The sequence below is a fragment of the Lutra lutra genome, chromosome X, assembly GCF_902655055.1.
Source record: "Lutra lutra chromosome X, mLutLut1.2, whole genome shotgun sequence".
Taxonomy (NCBI): Eukaryota; Metazoa; Chordata; class Mammalia; order Carnivora; family Mustelidae; genus Lutra; species Lutra lutra.
This window is the reverse complement of record NC_062296.1, coordinates 31,935,236-31,963,235: the sequence shown is the minus strand read 5'-3', so window position 1 is coordinate 31,963,235 and position 28,000 is coordinate 31,935,236. Positions and strand designations below refer to the sequence as shown.

The window sequence follows — 28,000 nt, the reverse complement described above, 5'->3', positions numbered from 1 at the left end:
AACTATTGAGCTAGTAATGATAAAATTACAGTGCCTTGGGAAAATAGGCATATTTCAGTAAATGAATATGTGTGTGTGTGAGTGTGTGTGTGTGTGTGTGTACATATTTAAAGCATAGGAAAACCAAAGCCTTTATAAGATAATTCCACATTCTTCACAATTTTCACTTGTATTACTATTCTAAAAATTAAGATGTGGGGTGTGTATGTGGGTGTGTGTGCATGCGCGTGCGCGTGTGTGTGTGTGATTAAGAATATTACTCAGCCATCAAAAAGAAAAACCTCTTGCCATTTGCAATGACATGGATGGAACTGGAAAGTATTATGCTAAGCAAAATAAACTAGTCAGAGAAAGACAAATGCCATATGATTTCATTCAAATGTGGAATTTAAGAAAGAAAATAGATGAACATAGGGGAAGGGAAGAAAAAATAAAATAATATGAAAACAGAGAGGGAGGCAAACCATGAGACTCTTTCTTTTAATTATTTACTTATTTGAAAGAGAGAGCCAGTTAGCACAAGTGGGGGAAGGGGCAGAAGGAGAGGGAGAAGCAGACTCCCTGATGAGTGGTGAGCCTGATGTGGGGCTGGATCCCAGGACCCTGGAATCATGACCTGAACTGAAGGCAAATGCTTGATTGACTGAGCCACCCAGGGACCCCCACCCCCCACCCCATAGGAGCCTCTTAACTCTAGGAAACAAACTGTGGGTTGCTGGAGGGGAAGTGGGGGGGGAGGGGTAACTGGCTCATGGACATTAAGGAGGGCACTTGGTGTAATGAGCATAGGGGTGTTATATGCAACAATTATGTGCAACTGATGTTATGTGCAACAGTCTACCCCTGAAATTAATTATACACTATATGTTAACTAAATGGAATTTAAATAACAAATGTTTAAAACTATATTCCAAAGATTTAAGTAGTCCTTTGTAATAATCCATTAAACTTAAAAACATGGCATTAACAAAATACTTAAAGAAATAATTATTGATTTTAATAATCCAATTGAGTCAATTAATAATTTGAAAACTGTATACCATACATATTTTTCACTCTGACTAGCCTACATGAAAATCCAACAAGGCTGACAACACAGGTTAGAATGTTCACATTCTAAAACATTTCAACTTTTCAAAATAAGTGAAATTCCTTTTATTTTGGAAAGTTAACTAGCCAAGCAGTTTCAAAGTAGAGTTACATGTCCATTCATACTATATCATAGTAGTAAAATAACTTTTTCTTTGTGTGTTTTCTGTTTTTGAACATATGCCTTTCAAAAATATGCTTGCACTTTTAAATTAATACATTTCGAAAACACTCATATCTCCTGAAATATAAAATACGGGAGTAACTTTAGTAACCACAACAAGTAAATTAATACATGTTGTATTAGAGGCTATCATTATCAAGGATTTTATGACATAAACAGTGTTGATTTTTTATTTCACACTTCTAAAATATTTATTAGTCTTACCTTTAGTGCATACGGCCATCGTTTTAGAAATGGCACATATCTTTCCAATAAAATGCAGATATTTTAATGATGCAAAATTTTTACATGTTTTGTGAAATGAATATTTGCATATTTGCATTATGTTTCTATCACGTTTTACTCTTATTTGAAAATTCTTTTTCCCTCCACCAAAATTAAACATATGACCAGGACAAGTAATACATGGTATATGTGAGCTCGCTAACGATTGCTTTCTGAAATATTCTTTCTTTGTACACCTAGCTACTGTTGTTCATTTAACTTTCTCAAAACTAAGTATCTTTACTTGTATCTTTGGAAATACTAGTAAAGCTAATACTAAACTATGAAAAAGATAACAAAATATGAAAATCAGAAGATGTATTTGTGGTATGTTTTCTAAAAATACATAACAGTTAAAATCTCTATATAAGTAATTGCCATGCCATGGAGTATTCTCATTGAGTTCATAGGGTTTTGATTATATGAGAATGTTCTCAGTGTGTGGCAAGCTTCTTAGCATCACTGGCAATGACTCTGTCATTTAGATGGTTGGATTAGGCAAGAAACTGTCAGTCATTTTTGAACATCTTCCTATCCGTTATGTCCCATCACTAATTTCATCACTAACTCCTGTGTACTTTATCTGAATATCTTCACTGCATAGCATCCTTAAACCAGTTTAGCTTTCTATCACCTCTTTTCTGAGTACTGGAACACCCTTCTAAATATTGTCCCAATTACCCATTTGCACTCCCAAATCCAAATGTCCCAATTCTTACTGCTCTTAGAATAAATACCAAAATCTTTTTTATAGTTTATATGAGAACCTAATCTGGCCCCTGTCTACCTCTTCTGTACCGTATTTTGCCATGTCGCCTCACTCCCTCATGAATGCTTCAGTTACAACTGTCTAGTTTCAGTTCCTTGAACACATCATGTTCTCATTTCTGTTGTGAATACTTCCTTGCATTTCCCAACTTTCCTAACACTCACATCACCAGTTAATTCCTATTAAGCCTTTAAAGCACACAGCCTAGAAGATATTTCTTCTATTTCACTGGTGAAAAAAATTAGGGGCCTCAGTTACTTAGACCTTAACATTGGGCTGCCAATGTGAGCTATCAGCTAACTGTGATGGCAGTAAAAGTATCACCATGACTTTAAATGTGACATTGCCTACATAAGAAATTGACATGTAAATGCCTAATACCCCTTTTGAATTGCTGAGCAGTCCAATAGCGGCTTTGAATAGGTGCCTCTTGCCCTGTATCATTCACCAAAAGTTTCATAGTCACATCTTAAGACATCAGATAACCAAATCATATCACTGCTATGCATTATTAATTAAGCAAATTCGAATTTGTGACAAATGAATACTGCATAACCTATAAAGAATTAAGAATTATTGTGGGCACCTGGGTGGCTCAGTTGGTTGAGCAACTGTCTTTGGCTCAGGTCATGATCCTGGAGTCCCAGGATCAAGTCCTGCATTGGGCTCCCCGATCAGTGGGGAGTCTGCTTCTCCCTCTGACCCTCTCCCCTCTCATGCGCTCTCTCTCACTCTCTCTCTGAAGTCAATAAATAAAATCTTTTTAAAAATTTTTTAAAAGAATTATTGCTAATGGGACTTATATTTCACAATAAAAATGGAATATATATTGAATATATATTGAATATAGCATAAATATATCATTGAATATATGAATATAATTGAAATGTGATATTACTAAATGAACACATATAGAAGTGATATGATCCTAAGTTTATATTTCCTCCTGGCTACCTAAGTTTTCTTATTTCTGCTTTAATTTCATATTGATTTTATTTTTATTCCTCTAAATTGCACTTTGCTATTTCGCAGTGACCCAAATTTGTCTTAAATTATAGATATCTGCCATAACTTGTACATTTTAATATCCTAGTCATGTTTCCATTTTTTCATCTGTTAAAATATTCGCTAACAATTTTAAGACAGCACAAGGAGTGCTAAAGGAATGATTCTCAAACCTAATTGTGGATGGAATCATCTGGGGATCCTATTAAGCTGCAGATTCTAATTCAGTAGGTCTGGAAAGGAGCCAGACAGTATATGTTTCTCTTTTTTTTAATGAAAGATTTTATTTATTTATTTGACAGAGAGAGAGAGATCACAGGCAGAGAGGCAGGCAGAGAGAGAAGGAAGCAGGCTCCCTGCTGAGCAGAGAGCCCGATGCGGGGCTCCATCCCAGGACCCTTTGATCATGACCTGAGCTGAAGGCAGAGGCTTTAACCCACTGAGCCACCCAGGCACCCCTAGACAGTATGTGTTTCTAACAAACTCCCAGATGACAATGTTGTTGGTTCGTGAATTATACTTGGGATTGCAAGGTAATAGAGCAGGGGTCAACAAACTTCCATAAAGGGCCAAATAGCAAATATTTTTGATACTATGTTCCATATAGTCTCTTGCAACTGCTCAGCTTTGTTGTACCATGTAGTTGGCCATAGGCAACCTATAAATGAATGGATGTGGCTAGGTTCTAATAAAATTTTATGAACACTGAAATTCAAATTTCATAGTTTTCACATAGTATGATATATAATTCATCTTTTAATTTTTTTACAACCATATAAAACGTAAATGCCATTCTTAGCTCATGGACCATACAAAAACAGTTTATAGTTTGCTGACCACCCCACCAAAATATGAAGTGCCAGTAGATGAGTCTGCCAGAGGCTGGAAGTGTGTGGTGGGATAAGTTCTATCAGGAAGATCTCAGTTGAGCTACGACTTGAACACACAAGGCTTTTCTAAAGAGAGAGTGGAAAGTAGTGAAAGAGAAATAGGCAAGCAATAGCATTATTGTTCTCTAAACCGAGAACATAAGAGTGTGGCAGGAGAACAATAAGTCCTTCTGGACTGAGAAGGCTCAAGGTAAATGAGAATTCCTTATATGCATATATAGATGGTTTCAGATTTGGGGGTGCCTGGGTGGCACAGTCAGTTAAGCATCCAACTCTTGATTTCAGCTCAGTTCATCATCCCAGGGTCCTGGGATCAAGTCCTGTGTCAGGCTCCACGTTCAGTTCAGAGTCTGCTCAAGACTCTCTCCCTCTTCCTCTCCGCCTGCCCCTCACCACCTCCAAAATAAATAAACAAATCTTAAAAACAAAATAAATGCTTTCAGATTTTAATGAGTTGTGCTGTCAAGTGAGCATGCAGAATGAGAAGTGGAGGATGCTATTAAGTTCCACATTTGGAATTCTAAGAGAGGACTGGTCTGCTGAGAGGGAGAAAGAGAATAGAAATGATTGAGGAAAGCAGGAAAAAGTATATTTGAAAGGTCAGGACTCTGCAAGTGACAGCAAATTGTTCTCATATGAAAGCTTTATGGAATCATTTATATAAATAATCAAGGTTTGCAAATTCATTGAGGAAAGGGGAAATGAATATCACAAAGCCAGGCAGGGCAGGGCAGTCAAACCATTTGTCCATTATTACAAAACATACCACAGACTAAAAAGGGAAGCTAAGAACTGAGGATTAAAGACTAAAAACATGGTCCCTATAAATGCCTCATCATCTGACTGACACTGGTGATGAGCCAGAGAGTAGGCATACATGCTGAGAGGTGAAATGAACATGTGTCTGCTATTTCTCTGGAAGTGACAGTGGAGTGAGATGATGGGATATTACAAAGCATCAGAGTTGAGAATTATGAACGATGGAATATTAAATACACAATTAACTCAGTCCCAATACTTTCTAGAAAACTCTTCCTGTAACTCTCTTTCTATTTCTCATCTTATCCCTCCAAAAGGACTTTGTCCAGTTGTTTCGGAGTCGTGTTTCACTGTAATGCTGGAAGTCAGTTAAGATTTGCTGGGAACTTACGGGGGACTTGAGGAATTTTCTCCTAACAATCTAATAAATGGAGAAATTTTACCACCATCTATTTACTTAGATTTTCTCTAAAATAAGAAATACATCTACCAGTAGCTGTGACTCAGTCATGACCCAGGGGTAAAAAAAAAAAAAATGGAAGGCAGAGCAGAGGGAGACTTTTTACTTTTCCACACTAGAGGGAAAGCTAAAATTTTGGTCAGAAGATTTTAGGTGACTTTTAAATACTAACCATGACAGGAAAGGCAATTTATTAACGGAAGTTAGGAAGAATAGCAAATGTACACATAGGAAATTTTAAATTTTTTTAGAGAGGGAGGGGAGAAGAAGGAGAGGGAGAGAGAGAGAATCTTAAGCAGGCTCCATGCCCAGCGCAGAGCCTGACCTGGGGCTCAATCTCACAACCCTGAGATCATGACCTGAACAGAAATCAACAGTCAGATGCTTAACCAACTGAGACACCCTGGTGCCTCAAAATTTTATTTTTTTCTTAATATTCAAAGGACCTGTGATTAGGTTTCCCATCAAATAAGGAGAGGTGTTATATTTAGTTATATTATAAACTATCATTTATTGAACATCTATTCAATGCCAGACAATGTGCTGAAAATTATACACATTATTCCATTTAATTTTCACATTTGAATAAAAGTGGTTATTATTACACATACTTCACATATGAGTCCTAGAGGGCTTAAGTGAGTTATCCAAGGTTCCCTGAATCCCTTGGACTTGCTTAAGAAAAACTGTTATTGTGTAAATATGGTGATATGAAGTATAAAGCACATACCAAATGCTAAGCAGAAATTACCTGCCGTTTTCTTGCTATTATTGTCAGTAGTATTATTGCTACTTATTTAATGTCTCTAAGCCTTTTGCACCTCAGCCATAACATGAGTCAGTATAATACAAGTATGTCAAAGGGATTACATGAAACAACTCACTTAAAGTTTCTAGCATATAAAAGCCACTTAATAAATGTCAAAACCCCATACATTTTCTCTTGAAGGATGCTTTTTATTTTTAAATAAGGCCAAATAAGAAGGTAGATACTCATTCTTCTAATTATTTAGCAGCATTCCCCTGGGTAATGAAGTTGACAGTTTCTCTTCAGAAAACAATGTTTGACAAATATATGATTTTAGTTTAAGTGCCCAGAATCAGGAGGTTGGGTTTAGGGCTGAAATACTCAGCACATACTACCAAGTTTCTGAGGGTTTTTTCTGCCCCATCTGCTATTTCCTATAGTTTAAACCACTAAGGACTTAAACAGATATTTCTTAGGTATTTGTGTATGTCCCAAAAGAGTATTAGTTATAGTCCTATTAAAATAGTATAATTCATTCATTTGTGCCCCAATTCAAAGGTTGTCTTTTCATAGTTGAAGACATGTTTATTGATAACATGAAAGTGCTTGATATTTGTGTTCAATAAATGTTGGATGCAAGAGTGAATGACTTATTTCCATTATTATTTGTCATTTTTTTATCTTTAGATTTTTGCAGAGGAAGCCTCCTTTAAATAGTCTATATACTTATCTCTGCAAATTCATTTTAACAAAACACATCATGTTCCCCTGGATATAAAAATGCAAATGAATTAGTCTTTATTACACTGTATTTGTTTAAATTTTATTTACAATTGATTTTGGTGCTTGATGTGCTAACATTTAAATGCAGCACACCTTCCTTACATTCTTTGCTCCTTGGCGCTTTCCCTCTTTTGATATGCATTGTGATGAGTTTTGGCCCTCCTCCTGCCTTTAAAGCATAAACCAAATTTTCAGTTTACAAACAGATCTTGATGTTTTTGGCTGACAGTAACCTCTGATTCTAAAGATGACCAAATAACTCTAGTATCCTAAAGAAAACTGCTATTTCAGTGTCTTCTCTAATTTGTTAAAGAAAAGCTAAGCTAGGAAGTTAATTTCTAGAAAGTGATTCTATGGGGAAAAAAAAATGTTTACTTGAGAACTTATCATCGAAAAGATATCTCAGGGAAAGAAAGAGATAAGACCAAGGAGGGCAAACAAATGAAGGGTAAAGATTCTGATTAGTTTGGGTCATGATGGAGTATAAGAAGTGGCCTGTGATCTCAACACTGAAGACAGTTGAATTCAGAATGTAGAGAGGTCACGAAGAAGGGCACTTTGAGAATGTGTATTGAGGGGGAGGAGCTTCACAAAAAGCCTGGAAAGCAATGAGCATTGAATGAGGCGGAGCCGATGGGGCCTATGACCTCATTGGGTTATACGCGGTAAAGGGCTAAGGTGAGATCAACATGGAGAAGACGATAAGAGGAAAATGCTGATTAAGGGGTTTTGATAATATTTATAGCTGTTCTTCCAAAGAGAAATACCTGTTAATACTCAAATACATGGGCTGGATCTCTCATCTTTGTCTCTGTTGAGATGCTTTGGTATCATGCTTTCCAGTTATTACACCTGTAACAAGCATCCCCTACCACCAGGTGGCTACAGAGGCATGTCATGCTTAGGTAGTTCTCCAGTGCTTGGGACTCTGATATGATAAAAGTTTGTCTAAGTCACAATATTAAAAATCTGATCATCTATTTAATGACCCATCTTCTATCAAGACAACCTTTTAGAAAAAGTTGAATTAAACTCATCACTTCTTAATATTCATAAGCTTAGGGAATTGATTTCTATGTTAGATTCCTTCCCAAGGGAGGCACCAAAGCAAATGAAATAGAAGGAATAAGTATGATTTGTTTCAAGTTTCTATGTACCCTACATTATAATCTATGACTTGCTCCCAGATAACTTTCTTTAGTGTTATCGCTATCCAACATTGACTTCTGTCATTTAAAAATATTTGTTTATTTCCCCCAATTGACTGATTAAGCTTCCCTATGGCAGAGTTATAGCTGTGAGATATAACAGATAGTAACTGAATTAGAGGAAGACTAAAGGATGGTGAGGCTCTCTAAAGCCTTCAGGGGAAGGTCAGTGGCAATTTGGATAGTAAGAGTTGGCAGAACACAGCTCCAGCAGCTCTGCCTTCATTATGCTTTATGATATCATGCCCTAGAGAACATAAAGTTCTCAGTTTATTTTTTAGGAAAATTACATAAATCCAAGATCATTATGTTTGACTCTTCATATTAATAGGTAGTGCATTAAGTTTGCATTAGAATTAAAAATAATGTAACCTAGTTTTTAAAAAGCAAAACACTACAATTAACATATCAAAATACCCCTGTCACAGAAAAAGGATATTGTTTATTACTCTAAATTATTCAGAAGTCTTCACACAATTTGTTGTAAACACTTGACTAATAGAACAGTCTAGAACCTGTAGCTGATGGTGATACAGTGAACTGCATCTTTTCTCCCTCTCTTTGTGTCTTTGGAGATTATAATGAAAAGTGAGTGGACTAAGGTATCTGGATAATATCACTTTGAATATTACATTAATTCACCAAAATAATTATGGAGAACTAATATGGGATCAGTACTATGCCAGGAATTTGGGGAGTTGCAGATAACTATTGGCCAAGATCTCTGGCCTCTCAGCTTGCTCATCATCTGCTTGGTGAGATGAGATTAATTACCATAAAACCAAAAAGAAAAAAGAGTGTTACAAAGATCAACAAGGATTATACAGGTACAAAGAGGGGAGAAATAAATGAACCCTGCATTTCAGAGGGAAAGCCTTCAGGAGGTGATCTTATAAATTGGGCTGAACTGTATACAGAGCTGTCATCATTATGTCTTCCATCTCATTATTTGTCTTTTCGGACCCTATCTAGGCATCCACATAAGTCCCTTTGACATTCTAGGCACTCCACAAATACTTGCTGGCTGATCAACTAATTTTTTTCTTACTTCATTTTCTGTTTTTTAAAATATTGAAGTATAATTAACATACAGCATTACACTAGTTTTAGGTGTATAACATAATGATTCAGCAATTCTGTATGTTACTCAGTGCTCACCACAAATGTAGTCACCATTAATTTTTTGAGAAGGATATAGTAAAAGCAAGCAAAAGAGAGACACTTTGGTTTTCTGTCAAATATATAGTTATCTTGAGAAAAGTCTATAATGACCATGGATTAAATACCTTATCATTAGATCATAGTGTCAATCTGAAAGTAAAACTTATAGATCTGCTTCTTCAGAAGTGCTTACCCTCAGCATTGAAAAATGAAGATAAATATTTGAACTCCTGTTGGATTCTGAAAACAATTTCAGTCCATTGGCCTGCATCAATTCATCATGACTTATCACATCAAGATTTTATAAGGCCAGTAGTTAACTTTTCAGCAGAAATGTTTCCCTAATGCTTGGTATATCTAAAAATTGATAAGATATATTGCTTCTCGGCCTTTTGGCTAAGATCAAGTGTAAAAATTGATAAGATACTTAAATAGTGTGAGTTTGCCCTCTCTTTAGTAGCAGTATTTAAATGGTATCTATCTTGTGCCTATGAAGGTCTTCTGGTGTTTATGTCTTTATAATAAAGAACTTTTGTTAGACATGCTCCTCTCAAATTTCAGTCATCCATGAAACCAAAAGGCTTTGAATGATATGGTTGCAATGCATGTTAGGCAAGTACATAATCTTAATGGGACATGGTTAAGCGTAATTAGAATAGTGGCACATCACTGAGGATAGGGATAGAATGACAGTCATTAGTAAAGTAAAAATCTTGACTAAATTTCTTATAGGTGACTTGATTCTACTACCACATTACATTTTGATGAGTATGCAAATTGAAAGTGATATTATAATTCAGGATTAAGGCTGTTGCAATCATAATTACACATAAAACAATCATTCTGAGAAACAATTGCTTTTCAAAACTGTGGAATACTGAACATGTGTTTTTCTGAATGATGAATTAAATGGACCACAACTTCATAAATGGATGGTCTCCCACAGGCAATGTAAACTATTAAAACCCATAATTAATAACCAGTTTGTCACATGGTATTTTTCCTTTTTGTGTATTCATGTCTACCAAGTAGTCTGTCTGCACATTCAAGAGAGTGTCTATATTTTAACTGATTAACCAACACTTTAGAAATAGGTTTCCTTCACTGAAAAAGCAGAAACAAGGGCTAACTCATGTTTTCCCCTCAATTTGCCATTATTCCAAAATTTTAGGCAAGAAAATATGTTCTTTCATACATCACAGATAAGCCTATATATGCACTTTAAATTTTGGAGTGCACTTTTCTCCTACTCTTAAATAGAGTACTATTCTTTTGAATTGTTTTTTTCCTCCTCATTTTTTTAAAAACCTTTAGCCAAGAAGGGTCTAGAATATCACCTGTAGTTTTCATTATGCTGAGAAAGTTCTGATATTTGATTTCATTCTGTTTCAAGTATCTAGGAAAAGTGTTAAACCCCAACTTTAGTATGGAACTTCCTCATCTAGGGAGGTCAGGCAAGAAAGAAATAGAATATTTTATTCATTGTGTCAGTAAAAATTTTAAAAGTTTCAAAGAACCAAGCATTCGAAAGAATGTGTATCACCTAGATCTTTTATGCAATACGGGTGGAAGTATATATTTGTACAACTACTTGGGAAAAGAAGCTGGTATTGTCTTCTAAAGCTGAATATTCACAGTGCATGTAAGATGTGTTTTTTTATTTTAATTGATTATTAATTAATTATATCAATGTAGCCATGTCTGGTGAGATGATAGTGGTGATTCACATACCAAGGGTTATAATTATTCCATTCTACGCACTTGAAGTCAGACTATTCTTAGAATTCCAGGGTGATTGAGCACCCAAGTGGGCATCCTTTGGTAAGGCAGCATACCAGGCTGGGGCAAAACTAAAAGAGCTATAGAGAAAGACTTGTTTTGATAAGAACACTATACATTTAGAAAAGTTCATGGTTCATAGTCTTTTATCAATGACTTTATGAAGCCAAACAAAAAGAAAGAAGTATTGATTGTTTGACAGTGGCTGTTCAATGTACAGATTTTTAGTCATAACCAGGAAAAAATGGGAGACATATCAAATGAATAGTTTTCTGCTTTGTACATTTGGGAAAATTTGAGTTTCTTCTAGACACACAAGAAAGATATGTCTTCATCACATAATTCAAGGATAATGATCTACAAATTCTTGTCAGGAAAGTTTAAGCAATTTTATTTCTTTTTTTAAAGATTTATTTATTTGTATATTTATTTGACAGAGAGAGAGAGAGAGAGACAGCCAAAGAGGGAACACAAGTAAGGGGAGTGGAGGAGGGAGAAGAAACAAGGGCTAACTCCCCACCAAGTGGGGAGCCCAGTGCGGGGCTTGGGGTTCAATCCCAAGACCCTGAGATCAAGACCTGAGCCGAAGGGGCAGATGTTTAACAACTGAGCCACTCAGGTGCCCAAGTTTAAGCTATTTTAAATAGTCATATTCAACATGTAAGCCAATATAAATAGTTAGGTACAAAGAAAGTTGGCTTTTGTAAAGGGAAATTATAAGACAAGTAGAAAAAAGTGTAGAATTATTAACTTAAAAAATTCCACCAATTTATAACCAAGTTCCTCACAAATAGTACTTTGAAAGAGAAAGAGAATTGTCACTGGCGAAGTGGGAGATGTTTGTTTTTAACAATAGCTGTTACTTACTGAACATCTACTAATGTCAAGGACTAGACTGAACTCTGCAAGTTATTCCTTCTAATTCTCACAACAGGCAGCTGTCAATAAACAAGTTATTATTGATCCCATTTAACAAAGAAGGAAACACAGGCCAAGAGGGCTTAAGTGAGTTTCTAAGGTTTCACAGCTTGTGAGTGACAGAGTTGGGATTCTGAACCCAGATCTGCCTGATTCTAAACACGTTTTCTTCCCTTAAAGCTAACCCATGTATGTAGTGGCCATACTGAGGGAATGAAGAATGGATTCTGAGATGACTTAGGTTTCATATCCACCCCCTCTTCTAAGCTGATTCCTCTGAACAGAGCATGGGCTTCCAACCTTGGCTCTACTGTCTACAGCACTGGCAAGTGACCCATTGGGCTTCTCCTTGACCAATTGGGCATCGAGCAGTGCAAAAGCAAATCCCTCCACAAAGCTGGGAGAGTCATGCTGTGGGCTACTCCTGCATGCTGGGGGGTACATATTTATTGGGTCCTGCGACCCTGCCTAAGAAAAGTGAGGGGGTGGAGAGACAAATCTAGCAGCTCAGTACTTGCTACTACTAAACAAATCTACGTCCATATTAAGTTAATAGTAGGAAGTAAAAAAATGTTATTGTTATTACAGTATCATCACCATTATTATTAGCTGGGTAGCTCTTAGCAATTTGCATTAACCCCTCTTGGACTCAGTTTCCTAGTCCTTAAAATAAGGTTGACACTACTGGAATGATCTAAGATTGCCATGGTGATTATATTACAAGATAAATTCATTTTAATACCCTGGCAAATCGCCCTTTAAGTATTTAGTAGGACAGGAGAGATAAGTTATTTTTTCCCTTTGATGTGATTAAAGTGAGATTATAATTATCTTGCAGATATTGGCTCCAGTGTATTTTATTTCTCCTCATTTCTACTAGCTTCCTGACAAACTAGCCTTCCCAACCTCTTCATTCCCTGTATATAACAGTCTGTTTAAACTAGTGTGGATAGAATTCCTTTTCCATTATTTCTTGTAATTTAGATCTATATTCAAGATCCATTCCTGGTCCCTTCTTTTCTTCATTAATACCTTTAAATACTCAAGTCCTCACAAATCTCTCCCTCTACCACAGTGTGGTAATGACGAGTTTCCCATTTTTTTTTATTCCTTAATGTTATCTTATTAGCTAAGTTGTAAATTCTTTAAAAGCAAAGACTCTCTTCTCATATGTCTTAGTACTTACAGAAGCACCTAGCCCAGTGCCCTACAAAAAGTAGAAGTTCAATAAATAATTACTGATGGATAAACTCATGTAAGTTACCTGTGACATCAGTCATTAATTCTTATCACCAGAACTCAAAGAAAGCTCTAGAAAATTGAATACCATAGTTTTAGAACCATATAAAATGTGGCACTATTTTATGTGCTAAAAAATATATATATAGACTGAAAACTCATTTAAAATCCAGAAAAGAAGGGCTCCTCAGCTGGCTTAGGCAGTAGAACATGCAACTCTTGATCTCAGAGTTGTGGGTTCAAGCCCCATATTGAACATGGAGCCTATTTTAAAAAATAACACAAAAATAAAATAAAATCCAGAAAAGATTAGTTTGTAAGAAATAAATTCATGATAAATTATTCAAGTGATAATAATTATTTTGGAGGAAGACCTCACATTTTTTTATGTTGACTTTATAGATGGTAAACTTGCCTTCTTAGGAAATGTCTTTAGGGCCCTCTGCCAGAAAGGACATTGGGCTCATAGCTATGTTCTAATAATTAGGCCAACACTGTAAAAAAATGTACATAACTTGCAGCTCATTATATTACTATTTTCATACAATTGGGATGAAATATATCAGTGAAAAATACACATTAAACTAAATAAATAAAGTCTTGTTGACTGGCATTTGAAACCAAGTTTTAAAAAATGACACATTTTTTTCCTGATGATTGGCAAGTGTACATTAGAAAGACTTTTTATGCAGTATATATTTTTTACTTATTATTGTTTCAACTGTCCTCTTTATTGACACTATTGAACCAGGGATAAAAGAAAAGTGAACATCAAGTATGTGGGTGATAGGAAATGAAAGTAGAAGATGGACCATGTACCTTAGGTAAACTTCCTTGTCTTGAAGTTCCAGACATTGGTCTCTTTTTTAAATGAAAATAAATACTTTCTTCCTTAGAAATATGGCAAGAGAGTGTTCAGAAGCCCTACTACCCTTGTGAACAAATGCATTATAATAATACAGAGTTTTATTATTTTCCCTTAGTATTTTAATGCACAGTAAGTGCCAGTTGAACATTCCCCTACCCCTCTGCAGACATAAACACACATATCGTACTGATAACAAGATGTGGGAAGACAGCCTTTTAAATAGATTTTAAAACTTAATTTCTTAAAATAATATAGTCTAGGGGCTTGTCTTAGAGGCCCATGTGGGTAGGTGATAATCTGTCAACACAATGTCTGTTCTCAGCATTTTTCCTAAGGGCAACATGTTATTTTGTTTTCCCATGTAATTATTTTTGCTTGTCTTTTTTCTGTGTGTGTGCTTTAATTTCATTTAGAACTTTGAAAATGGAAAAATATGACTGTTTAGATTCTCTTATAATATAAAACAGTCTTAGTGATAAAGACTATGAATTCTCTTTGATAAACATCTGCTTATAGCTGAATGAAGGGTTGTTTAGCACAGAATGTGGTATTTAGCGAAAAAAGCAATTTATCTAAGAAATACTTCTTTCCTTGTTGCATTTAGCCTCTTGCCAGCTTGGTGTATCTCTGTTGCCTATTTGTCCTTTGTTACTGTCAAGACAGCAGATTTCTATCTGGAGCAGATGGTGTAACTGCCATTGTTCTAGTGCTTAAAATTCATTCTGCTGCAGGAAATTCTTATCATTAAACCTCTAATTTAGCAATATTAACAAATTGAAACCATGGGCTGTTTTGTCCAGGATGTTTGGCCTTTGTTAGATATCTGAGCAAAATGTATGTACGTGTGTGTGTGTGTGTGTGTGTGTGTATGGTGAAAATTGTATCAAAAACTTATTTGATTATTTCTTGACAAATCAGTGTGAAGCTTTATTTCAATAAGTTAATATATAATATGATGGTGGGTAAATGCTAAAAGATGATAGTCATTAGTTGTATAGGAGTTGATCATGGATTTTCCTTGTTTTCTTTACTAATATCTCCATAATCTATACCACAGGAAATTAAAAATTATATGTCTTGCTGCTTTCTGAATAGAGTATTTAAATTTAAACCTATTTTTAAACTCCTAATTTGGGCCTTTGTGTCCATAGCTCCTTATAACACTCTATCTATCTTACCCCACCTAGAAAGCCATTGGATTTCATATTTTACCTCCGGAAAAGAATCAGAAACAATGCCATTTTATTTTCACTCTCAGTCACATTTTCAATATTGGAATGATTAAAGCGAGACCCGCCCCCAGAAAAGTTTTGCATTCAACTTTAGCCTTACAATTTAAAAATGAAGACAACAAATATTTTGTGGAAATATTCGTAATAACTTTTAAATAAACGACACATACATACACGTATTCAGTAAATAGAATTCTACATGTCATACGTTTTCCATGATTACTATTTTGGAAATAATTTCAGTCCATGCTATTGGATAAATTGTAGGCAGTATCCTGTGGTTGGACATCTGTGCAATCACCAATGCAATGACTAATTAATTGAACACACGTTGATCCAGTCAACTCTTGTTAGGGTGACCATCCATTCCCGTCTGCTCAGGGGAGTCACAGTTTACACATACTGAATCAATGTCAATAATACTATCTTTGAGTCTCAGAAGTGTCCCAGTTGGGATATTAAGTTAGATGCTTATTCTTACTGTCATGCACCCATAAAAACGGAAGAAGTTACATGCTGACACATAAAAGAGCTATAAGCAAATGTCCCTTATGCAGAGGAGCATGCAAGCTTATTAATGACCCAAGAGATACATATGAAACCATTGTAAAATAACCCATACATCTTTGAACTTAAATTCTAAATTTGTGATACAAACAGGAAGCACCATGGGAATTCAGAGAAGCGATACATGGATGTGGACTAGAGTAGTTAAGTCTGATTTAAGGAGTTGTTCTACTCTAGGTCCTTGCAGACATGAGGTCATGTGGACAAAGGTCTAGGGATGGTGAAAATAAAAGCTCATGGTTGATCAGTCAACAGTGGAAATGACTGGATGAATACAAAGGGTATAAGAGAAAAAATAATCAGTAAGGATTTAGAAATTCTGGTTTCTCACACTGGGTCTGCCACTGACCAACTTTATGTTGTTGAGGAAATTATTTCCTCCCTTTGGCTTTAGTTCCTTCATCTGTTAAAAGAGGGAGTAAACTGGGGCACCTGGGTGGCTCAGTGGGTTAAGCCTCTGCCTTCGGCTCAGGTCATGATCTCAGGGTCCTGGGATCGAGCCCTGCATCGGGCTCTCTGCTTGGCAGGGAGCCTGCTTCCCCCTCTCTCTCTGCCTGCCTCTCTACCTACTTGTGATCTCTCTGTCAAAAAACAAAAACAAAACAAAAAAAAACCACAAACAAAAGAGGGAGTAAACTGGATTCATTTAGCAGTTTTATTTACTGTGAGACTGCTCTGGGCAAGGCACTCCACTAAGGACTATGCAAATGATCTCTAAAATTCCCTCCCTGCTTTAAATTCTGTGGCAAGCACTTCCATCACCCATTTTTCCAGCGACTTAGTTCTAGTCAGTTATTGGATCTTTCACTTATTTGTCAAAAAACCACATTGCCGGGCCACCTGGGTGGCTCAGAGGTTTAACCCTCTGCTTTCAGCTCAGGTCATGGTTACACGGTCCTGGGATCGAGCCCCAGGAGCCTCTGCTCAGCAGGGAGCCTGCCTCCCCTCCCCATCTCTCTGCCTGCCTCTGCCTACTTGTGATCGCTCTCGCTCTGTCAAATAAATAAATAAAAATCTTAAAAAAAAAAACCACATTGCCTGCAGGTTAAGTCAACCCCACTAAGCAAATATTTGTTATGTTAAATTGCCTGGAAACTTTTCCTAGCAAGTGTCCTTTATTTCCTCATTGGCTTAGAACCATGTTTGTATTCTGTGATAATGACATAACCCCACAATGTAGAAGGAGGCCCACCTGGGAGAAGAAGCTGCTAGGGCATATTTTCTGAGCATGAAAAACACCATTTTTGCTTCAGGTAAGGGAGGCTACACCCCATTCAGCTGGGAAACAGGGCTACTGAGCCCTGGTCTCCTTCATCACTTTTCACAACCAAGGTCTGTTTTCCTATCTCTCTATCATTCTGATCGCAGGAAGCTTGCTCTTGTTCCCCCATGTGAATCACCTAACAGGAGAGATCATGCTTTTTCTGGACTGAAGTTGTAGTAACTGAACAAGGAACTCTACCAACTCAAAGAAGCTGAGTTATCTTGTGAATCCAGCTGGTTCAAGGCTGCAGGCCCACATCCCTTGACAGGTTTTCCTATTGCAGGGAGTGGGGAAAGTAGCCCTAAACCATCAGAATGGATTATACATCACATTTGATAATGCACACGGACACTACACTCCATTAACTGGAGAAGCTGGAGCTAGATCGAATCTGAAAGGAATCTGAGGAGCAAAAGAAAACTGATTTTGCTGGTCTAATATTTATTTTGTACTTTAGAATTATAGTATGCTTAAAAGTAATTATGTTTTTTTGGGGCGCCTGGGTGGCTCAGTTGGTTAAGCAACTGCCTTCGGCTCAGGTCATGATCCTGGAGTCCTCGGATCGAGTCCCACATCGGGCTCCCAGCTCCATGGGGAGTCTGCTTCTCCCTCTGACTTCCCCTCTCATGCTCTCTCTCTGTCTCTCAAATAAATAAATTAAAAAAAAAAGTAATTATGTTTTTCAATAAAGAAGTCTGGGCCTTCTTAATACAGTAGATACAAAACGTAAGATCAAATATAAGTCATGTTTAAATGGACACCTAGTTCATTTATGTTTGTCACATCGTAAAACAGAGAATTTTTTTTGGTAGAAATGACAAGATTTATTTAAATCCAACTGCAAGTCCACCTGATTGATGTTTGCTTTCAGTATTGACAGTGGTGGTCATGGTCATAGAGGCTGACCCCTATGGAGAAAAGTCAGGATTTTGTAAAGAAGTGTTGAATGAAAAGTGGGAGTGACGGAAAAAATTGAGCTACGGTAGATTTTCTTGAAAGTGAATGATGTAAGGAAACCAAATTGTTGAAATTTAGAACAAAGGGTACTCATCGTCCCCATGTCACACTTTTACAATCAGAGTGATTGTCAATGTTGCTACAAGGGGTTTGCCCTTACTTTTCGTGTGATTAGGCATGAGAAGGCAAACAGAGGTCCTTTCCAGAAAAGTATTCTTAGTACCTTTCACTAATAAGGAAAAAAGTGAATTCCATGTGCTAAGATAATTCTACTAACTTTCCACATAGTCCCATTAAAATTTTTAAACTTATAGAGTATATTTTTTTCAGAATTACATACTGCTGTACATTTAAATCTGTAAATGTACTGAGGCAACTGTATAAAGCATTAAATTAAGAGATATGAACAGCTGAATACTAACTGAAAAGAGCTGAAAATAGAGTTGCAAGTAAATCATTGAGAATCTATCTTTTCAAATATACTGCATGTGAATTTCAAATCAATCTGTTTTATTCTGTCAGCCATATTAGACTCTTCTACCCCCTCAATTGATAAAGCACTTAAACCGTCAAAGCTTCTGACTAAAAGGGGGGATAGGACAAGGTAACATGAAAATCATATGGAATGATATGAAATCAATCAATAATGGCTGAAATATTAACTTGCAGGTGTCCCTAAGTGTATGTTTAAAATAAGGCTAAATTTGAAAGTACATTATTTCTTTGGAAAATGGGTTTAATTATCTCAGGATTTAGAAGCAAACACAATTCAAACCTCTACCTCATTTTTTTGTGGTGTGTGTGTGTGTTTAATCATTGTTCTGGCAAAATAAGAGCATGATCCAAATTCTAGGCCTTATCCCAAAACTTCTAGAGATTGATGACACTTTACAAGATGTCTTACAAGCATAAGACAGGAGAAGGAAAATGAAAATGCTAGCTCACATTGATATCGGGGTTGGGGGGTAACCAGCCCTAGGAAACACAAAAAGCCAGACTTAGAGCAAAGCAAACTTGTTTTTAAAAAGGCAGAGGAGAGACTTCATTTTTCACAATTGAACGAAGCCAGGACTGGCTAAGGGGTAGTGTATGTAAGAACAAAAAGGAGGCTGAACTAAAGCTAGTGGTATGGTAGGTATTCCCTTTCTTCCTGATGAGATATGGAAATTTTCTAGGACAGAAAGAATAGTAAGATCCTATGATCCTATGGTGTTTCAGGACAACTTACTGGGCTCTGTAACAAAGTTATAGATTACCTTGTCTTTTAATGTAGAAAGAGATGACTGATTAAATGGACTGTTTCACTGATTTCCCTAAACAAACCTATTCATAGGATTTCAGAAACAAGGAATGCTTTCTCAGGTGAGCTAATGTGAACCCACTCATTCCCTGAATCATTTATTGAAAACAAGTTGACAGGGGGCAACAGAGCAGCCTGAGAGTTCAACACAGTTTAGAAATTCATAATGTAGGTCAAAGTCTGTCACTTTTAATACTTTAAAATAGGGATTTAGCAGCATGTGTTGCGGTCTGTTTTTGAAATGTGGAAGCATGAGATGTTATATTCTCAGGGCCTTTAGGTTAGTAAACATACATATCAAATATGTTGTACATGAAATCCTCCTACTTTAAAAGTGGTCATTTATAAAATGTTTGTGACCATTATGTAATACTATCTTATTACATTATGTAATATGTCAGGTGTTTCAATAATATTCTAAGGGAAGAATGAATACCTTTACAAGTCTTTAATATTTCTGGTTTTTCTTTTACTTGAACAGCTCCAAAAGTGGATATTTATTTGGTGCATTACTTTTATTATGGAAAGAACCATAAATGACTTCTCTTGTTACAAAAGTAGTTCTATAAATATTTTGATCACATTTTTTCTGAATTCTGTTAATATGATAAAACAATGTGAACTAAACGTCTTAAATGCCATTTACTGATGATTAGATTATAAATGGTAAAGTCCATTTTCAAATTCTTTGAGGGATTTGATTTTTAAAGGAAAACCACGATCAGAACATGGACATGTTCATTAGGGGGCTCCCAGCCTTTTTCAGAAGTTTGTATTCTGTTACAGGGTAAAGAATCCTGGTTTGTTCAAGTGGTATTTTCAATCTAAAATCTAGGAGGCAGGTGCTCACTTGTCCTCCTCCATGCTTGGAAAATACAGGGAGGAGGCCATAGTGGCAACTGTCACCATGATTGATTTCACTGGGATAGAAGATTGACCAGCTGGTTGTAATCAATGCATTGAGGACTTCCTCAGGACAGTGAACCTGTTACATTGAAACTCTGCAAGGGAGAACAAAGCATCAATGTTTTCAAATTTAAAGATTTTGAAATGCAAGAGACTTTTCTCATGTAATCTCTTCTTCTACACAACACAACGTTTAAGCCACTTGTTCACAGAGTATAATATTGCAATGATAAATGTACATGCAACACATGAAAATAGTGATAATGACTGAGAGTATTTTAACTTTGTATTGAACCTTGTATAATGCTACTTCTACAGTTATAAGTAGATGTAAAAAGATTCATATGTGATCAGCATATTTTATGATCTTCCTGTCCTTGAATTTGAAGGGTATTATAGGTTAAGCTCAAGCCAGGGGAAAGATTGTCTTATAGAACTCTATGACCCTCAAAACTGATGTGAAGTGATGGTGGCAAACCATAAGAGTAAAATAATAGTAATTATAAAGTAAATATAATTATAATTAAAATATAAATTCATCATTCATTTCTTTATTCAATAAATATTTATGTAATACCTAATATGTGTAAGGCATTTTCCACGTATAATCTATTCTTAATGAAAATCATCTCAGCAAGCTAGTAAGGGAACTGGTATTATCTTCAACAGACTGTTGGCCTTGCATCCCTGAACCATGGAAAGTAGGACTGGATGTCTTTGCTCTCTACATTTCTGCTTATGTGTAGTTTACACCTGCTTTGATTGAAAAGGTGCAACGCATTCCTATTATTAGGAATGATTATTGAGTAGGAATAATCAAGGGAACTTTCCTACATGACATGGACCTCTAGCTAGAGTGAAGTACCCAGATAGGCCATTAGGAGGAGGAACATTAGAGACTTTGTTAAGCACATCCAATGATTTGCAAGACCACAGGTTGAATTTCATCCCCATTTTGATTTTAGGATACTCCATATGCTCTAATCTCATTCTGCACAGGAGGTGAGTATTATAGTGTTTCCATGCTGTGCCAGGTCACAATAAAACTTGAGAGCAAATGCATAACTGCTACAGTTTTGATAACAAATTTCACACATTTTAAAAATTATTGAAACTCATTTTGAATTTGATATTCAATGCCATTTTGAATTTGATATTCAATGCTATCACACAAACAGCCATTGGAGACTTAATGGATACCAGTCTCCATGCTAAATGCATTAAAGACAGATGAATATTCTGTGCATTCAAGGGCTTTACAGTCCGGGGATTGCGATCTCCTCACCCCTTTGCAAAAGCAGGATTCTTCAACCTTACCCCATTGAGTTATATCATCTTTTGTTTTGTTTTTGCTTTTCGTTTCTTCTTGATCCTTAAACTCAAAAGATTAAGTGTTCATTGGTAGTAGATTTTCCACTTAAGCAGATGCTACCTGACTACATTGACATATAAAATTTACAAATGGACTCAGTTATTTTCTCTTAACATAAAACTATTTTCTGCTTTTGCTGAGTCCTTGTATTTAAGAACTCTGTTGGAGTCCCCTCTGATGCAGAGATCTTGACCATTATATTCTCATTTAAAGGTGAAGGACTAATTCTGTGAAATGCTGGAAGTGGTTTCCTGACTAGCTCTTATACTAAGGAGTTTTTTTTCCTGATTGATTAGCTTTTGAAATAAAGAATCCTTTTCATTCCAGACTAGGCTAGATGCAAGTGGTCATCCATGTAAGATCAACAAGGGAAAAGTTAATTTTCCTTCCATAATTACTTTCAACGTTTCACTTTTTTTTCCTCAATAAAGTTCAAATTGTTCTTGAGAGCAGGGAAGTATGACTATATTTCCCAGCAGATGATAATGAGAAAAGATCACTGCTATATTTCCCAGCAGATGATAATGAGAAAAGATCACTGAGAAAGGATATTATGCCATTCCATCAGGATGTGGTCCTCATTCAGGTGGTGATAAAATAAACTGTGTTAATTTCTATACATCCTTGCAAATATCAAGTCTGCATTTTCATAGTTCAGTTCTCATTACTGTACCTTACATGAAAAAAGATGCAATTAAAGCAGTGAAGAGGGAGTTGCTATGTTATGGGGCTGAGGTTTTTTTTTACTAATACTATGTGATATCTATATCAAAACTTTTTAAAAACCTGAACAAATGTCTTATTTTGAAACTCTTGTGGGAATATACAAATTAGTATTTTATGCATAACATGGGTAGATGCCATTTAGAAAAATAAATGGGACATATCTTTTATGTATACTTTTGTTTATGTTCTATGGATTTACTTATGTTTTTAATTGGTTTTTGTGTTGTGTGTACGATTACTATATCAGAATGATAACATTTTTTGGGTTCCAAGTTTCTCTAGAAAAGTGTATGGTATTGTAATGTAGGGTATTGGACCATATTAGTTTTATGAAATTTTAAAAATTTCCAACCATCTTAACAAATATGGCAAATATGTCAATCTTAAAAATAAAATAGCCAGTTATTTAACCAGTAAAATAAGTTTATTTGGGAATAGCAGAGGAATTGCAATTCAGGACAGGCAAACTATAGCAACCCATAGGCAAGTGCAGAGACAAAAGGAAGGTCAGCTTTTTTGAGGTTTTTGGAGGAAGTTGGGGACGGCTCTTTAATTTTTATTTTTTAATTATTATTTAAATTCAGTTTAGTTAACATATAGTGTATCATTAGTTTCAGGGATAGAATTTAGTGATTCTTCAGTTGCAATATAACACCCAGTGCTCATTTTGTCAAGTGCCCTCCTTTACTGCCCATCACCTAATCACCCCATCCCTCCACACATACCCCCTCCTGCAGCCCTCAGTTTGTTCTCTATAGTTAAGAGTCTCCTATGGTTTGCCTCCTTCTCTGTTTTCATCTTATTTTTCTTTCCCTTCCTCTATGTGTATGTATAGATAGATCGATCGATCTATCTATCGATCTATATCTATCTATCACTTCTTTATCCATTCATCTGCCTGTGGGCATCTGGGATCTTTCCATAGTTTGGCTATTGTGGACATTCCTGCTATAAACATTGGGGTGCATGTGCCCCTTTTATCACTGTTTTTGTATCCTATGGGTAAATACCTAGTAGTACAATTGCTGGATCAGATGGTAGTTCTATTTTTAACTTCTTGAGGAACCTCTCTACTGTTTTCCAGAGTGGCTGCACCAGTTTGCAGTTTGCAGTTGGCTGCACCAACACTGGAAGAGGGTTCCCGTTTCTGGGGAGGGCTGTTTTAAACAAAAGTGAATTGGAGAAGAATCAGCATTTGAGGTTGTATCAGTTTCTCATTGGGAGCAAGCAATGGATAGTGCATTGTTGCTGGGGCAGGGAGGGATCTTCCTTCTTTTTCTTAAAGCAGGAGATGAAATTCCAAGTGAAAATATCTTCCCTCATGAAGATAATTCTCTTTCCTTCCTTTTGCTGGTTAGGCAGGCTGCAACAAAGGGCACATGCCTAAAAGCTCCCCTTTAGGGCCTTCTGACTCCATTTTAAATGAGATTTCCTTTATTTATTTTCGCAGTAGGGTTTTGTACAGGCCTTGGGCATTGTTGGCATCCTGGGATTTAAGTGTCAGAACCAGTCCTTTCCCTGTTTCTACATTTCTTATTTCAGCTTTTTTTCCTGTGCTATCCTCATTCTCTTAGGCTGCCCCACTTGTCAAGGAATGTGGCTATTATCTCTAGAGATCCTTCCTTACAGATGATCATCCAGGGGAATTGTGAATGTTTTCCCTTAATTTCCACCTTAGAAAAATTGTGAAGGATTATAATTGCCTAATAGGATCATTAGTGTGACCAAGAGGTTAAGGTACCAATAGAGGACACCCCCTCTGGTTGGAAGGGAGCTACAGTAGAACCATAGAGGGTGAGGAAAGATTTCCCCAAGGGGGTTCCTGGCTGGCTCAGTAGGTAGAGCATGAGACTCTTGATCTTGGGCTTTTGAGTCTGAGCCCCACGTTGGGCATAGAGCTTACTTTAAAAAAATGAAAATAAAAATAAAAAAGAAGAGTTCCCCAAAAGAAAAAAGACACTGGTAACAAAAAGGTAGGAGAAAATACTGGAAAGACAAAAACAACCGATGTCTGCTATATTATCTAATAACAAAATTTTATTTATACACACACACACACACACACAGAGATATACTTATATATAAATATATAATAATAACATATGTGTATGTAGTACATATGTACATCTACACACACACATATGTACATACACATATGTATCTCTCTTTAGATTATCAATAGATTTTTATAGTGGTGTTCATATAGATACTTAAATGCTTTCTGTTAATATTATTTCTATTTTTTTAGTTGAGGTATAACTGCAAATTCATTTTCTTAGATTGTTCATGAATTTTCAGTTTACTACTGACACACACATTTGGTTTTTTTGTTAAGAATTTTAGCCCACAACAACGATTTGATCATTGACTCCCAACTTTTGCATTTTACTCAATAGATGAATAAATCAGAAAAAAAATTCAAGAATGAATTTTGCAAAACAGAACCTATTTTCTAAGAAAACAGAAACTAGAAGACATTATTTTTTTAAAAAAAAAAGGAGAAACAATGTTATGATTAATGAGGTGGATGTGAAGTTTGTGATAACATTACTTTTGCTTACTTTCTGGTTCATAATTTTGCTCTGTAAGTGAGGTTTCTGGATAAATGAAGCTTTGCAGTTTACAGAGCATCTAAAAAATGTTTCGGTGTTCACAAGAGTCCTAGAAGCTAGGTTACTGATCTATGTCTTAGAAATAGATGAAGCAATATTGATTATTTTGTAGTCTGTTTTGTCTTTAATGTACAAGCTGGTGTTTTTATGCACACTTCACACTGCCGAAATGCTATGTTAGCCTTCATATACGATTTTTTAAAATGAAAATGTGAACCACAGAAAAGTTGGATGATTTAACCCAAACAGTACAAGGTAAATACAAGGTGGGAGAGAGCCTTTGAGCTTTGAGTTTCTGTCCTCTTTGCAAAACCAAAATTAATCAGGTTTAATAGCATAATGTTCTCAGTGCGAAATAACTTTGCTAAGAAATTATGAAAGTACAAGTTAATTAGAATACAGAGCTACTTACTTGGTCTGACAGTTATTAATTACATGTTCCCAGGCTGGCTTAATTTCAGGCAATTTGCTCTGAAATAAAACCGAAAAAGTTCCTGTTAGTTTTTAGTCTTGCAGAAAAAACAATTCCTCAAAGCACAAACAGAGAAGTAATTGCTCTATAAGGTATAAAGAAAGCAGACTTTAGATTTAAGCTTCTGGGCCAGTGGTTTTGGAGGTTTATTCCCTTTGCTATATATTTCAAACTCCAATTGGAGTTGGTGGACCAGTGTGGGAGCTTGTGTGCCTGCCTAAGTGAATGGCGGATTATTCAAATACCAGTATAGCTAGTGAAGATGAGTCTGAGTTTCCTTATTATCCGCAATAGATACATTTCTAAGAAGTTGTGTTTAACGAACTTTTCCCAAGTAAGTCATATTTTAAGTGCATGGTAAAGAGCCTCATCAGCCTCCTAGATTCAGGTTAGGAGGATTACTAGAACTACGGCATAGTTCCCCTCACATTTAATCAGATTAACATTTTATTCTTGCAGATTAGATATGTCACTCCTATTTAATGGTATTAACTTGGCATAACACCTTTTTATGGGATCTGAAGGTTTTGGTACTTGAGCCTCTGTTAATAAGAGTTATTGCTTCTGCTAATAAAATAAGTACTGCTAGAAGCTTTGAGGTAATTATTTTCTCAGAATTGAAAGTATTAAAAATTGGTGGCAACCTACTGTGGAAATAAATGAGAACCGAGAGCATGCTAAACAAGGTCTTAGTTCTCAATGCTGAGTTTCTTAACTGCACTTAGTCCAAAGTTGTGATGTAAGTGGCTGAGAGCCTCAGCATATGGGCTAGATATACAATAAGGAGATAGATCAGCAGGAAATGGCGGCACAGATAATCCCCGAAGTGGATTCTCTGTGGAAAACATTTCCGGAGGAGAAAACCAGAATATAGCAATTTTCAGGAAGGGACTATGGGTAACTGCAAAGGAAAGGCACATGAAAATAGCCCACAAAGAAAGTGTAAGAAAAAGGAATGCTTCCTCTGTTGTTTTGGTGACAGTAGTGCCTATTCTACTGAATGCTGCAAAGCCACTTAACAGTTACAAAAGAGAAGGAAGGAAATATGAGGAAGCTTAGGAAATAATAAAGGAAAAGAAACATAAGTATCTGGTAGTGAGAGGAATGGAAAATAGGAAAGAAAAAAAGATACATTAATGCTCAGGTAGGGAAACAAGTTGCCTCAACAGGAAACTGAGCATAAAGGGCAGAGTCAAAGGGAGAACTAAAGAGAGAGTTCTAGGGGAATTTGAAGAACTAAATAAAATCAGACAACCAAGAGTAACACAGATGAAAGCATGCGCATACACTAGGTGTAGTATAAGAATAGAAAAGACAGGATTATAAAAATGGAAAAGGTTATGGTGATTTATGCAAGTTCAGGGCAATAAATAAAATTTAACAGCAAAGAAAACATCTTCATGAAGAGGATCAGAATATGAACCATTTCTCAAGGACCTATAATCAGGTCACTAGATAGAGTTACCAAAACAAACATAGAGGAGTTATTAAAAAGATAGCAGATCTAGAAGGGATGATGAGTTATTGTGGGTGAGGTAGAAAACAGAAAAAGAGAAAGTCAGGTTTGGGAATATTATGCACCTCATAAAGTGAGATTGCCTCTTTTCTACAGTCTAAAGTTCTAAGGAGTTTTACATTGTTAAAAAATAATTAAGAGAATTTCATTATTCATGTTTTGTTATTCATGTTTTGTTGTTCATGTTTTCAGAGTAACTGCGGTTCACCTTCAAATCATTAAGGAAATGTTAAAAACAAAACTGAGTAAATTTGAAGATCTAATTGCTTTTATTCAACAATTCAATAATCGGACAGCATCCTGTCTAGCAAATAGAAAGGAACTCAGAGGAGCGTACAAAATGAAAGGCTTTTATAGGCAGAGATGGGCAAGAAAGGAAGTTTCTAACAAAAAGTGGATTGTTGCAGGTAGGGTCACCTTCCTTTGGGGATGGAAGGGGTCTGTGGGAAATTAACTAACTAGTGCTCCCCAGGTAATTCTAGATTGACTGGTTAAAGTTTACATTCCTGAGAGAGGCTTGAAACTGCAATGGGGTTAAGGTATTATGTCTCGGTTTGGTGACATGGGCTTAGCTCAAGTGACTCCATTTAGATCTCGTTGTCTGTTCTCTAACAATCCATAGTGCCTAATACACTTTTAAGCAACTAGGAGATTTTATCAAATTCAGGTTTTTTCAATACCGTTTAAATGCTGTGCAAAAAAAATATTAACGGGGCGCCTGGGTGGCTCAGTGGGTTGGGGCCTCTGCCTTCGGCTCTGGTCATGATCCCAGCGTCCTGGGATTGAGCCCCGCATCGGGCTCTCTGCTCTGCGGAGAGCCTGCTTCTTCCTCTCTCTGCCTGCCTCTCTGCCTGCTTGTGATCTCTCTCTCTCTGTCAAATAAATAAATAAAATCTTTAAAAAAAATATTAACAACTGGGAGCACTTTTTGTCATCTGTGTCTACTGGCCAA

At 36.1% G+C, this 28,000-nt stretch overlaps 1 protein-coding gene and 1 non-coding gene across 2 annotated transcripts in view; both read left to right on the top strand.

The window, feature by feature from the left end:
• Positions 1-28,000, top strand: part of HTR2C (5-hydroxytryptamine receptor 2C) — a 295,033-nt gene that overhangs the window by 27,465 nt on the left and 239,568 nt on the right. The window lies entirely within an intron of this gene.
• Positions 12,335-12,463, top strand: LOC125092552 (small nucleolar RNA SNORA35). Its single transcript, XR_007125006.1, has one exon. It is a non-coding gene; the product is annotated as a small nucleolar RNA SNORA35 (small nucleolar RNA).